Genomic DNA, 886 nt, shown 5'->3' with positions numbered 1-886 from the left:
AAAATCATCGAGTGAGGAAAAACCCAAACCAAAACCCAAACACCTACAAACCCAAGTGATTGAGCATCACTGAAGAGATTGATCCTGCGTGGATCCGACGCTTGTTACCTTTGAAGACTGTGCTTCTTCCAGACGGTTAGGCGTCATGGTATAGAGCATCCAAGAGGAATTGTGGATCACCGAGTGACCAAGTTTGTGAAGGTTTGGAAGTCGCCTGAAGACTTACCACGAGTGATTGGACGAGGTATGTGTGACCTTAGTTCAAGGAGAATACGTTGAGGACTCGGTGTACTGAGTTGCGTGTTCAAGACTGGGTGTCCGGGACTGTGTGTCCTCGAGTTTAAATACTCAGCCGCTCCAACTAGACGTACAACTGAGACAGCAGTTGGAACTGGTCTACCAAATCATTGTCTTCACCAAGCTTACTGGTTCCTGAGGGAGTCCTGGATTAGGGGGTGTCCGGATGGCCGGACTATATCTTCAGTCGGACTCCTGGACTGTGAAGATACAAGATTGAAGACTCCGTCCCGTGTCCGGAAGGGACTTTCCTTGGCATGGAAGGCAAGCTTGGCTATACAGATATGAAGATCTCCTACCATTGTAACTGACTTTGTGTAACCCTAACCCTCTCTGGTGTCTATATAAACCGGAGGGTTTTAGTCCGTAGGACAACATACACATCAACAATCATACCATAGGCTAGCTTCTAGGGTTTAGCCTCTCCGATCTCGTGGTAGATCTACTCTTGTACTACCCATATCATCAATATTAATCAAGCAGGACGTAGGGTTTACCTCCATCGAGAGGGCCCGAACCTGGGTAAAACTTCGTGTCCCTTGCCTCCTGTTACCATCCGGCCTAGACGCACAGTTCGGGACCCCCTACC

The sequence above is a fragment of the Triticum aestivum genome, chromosome 3A, assembly GCF_018294505.1.
Source record: "Triticum aestivum cultivar Chinese Spring chromosome 3A, IWGSC CS RefSeq v2.1, whole genome shotgun sequence".
In the NCBI taxonomy this organism is placed as follows: Eukaryota; Viridiplantae; Streptophyta; class Magnoliopsida; order Poales; family Poaceae; genus Triticum; species Triticum aestivum.
Note: the sequence above shows the minus strand (reverse complement) of the source record.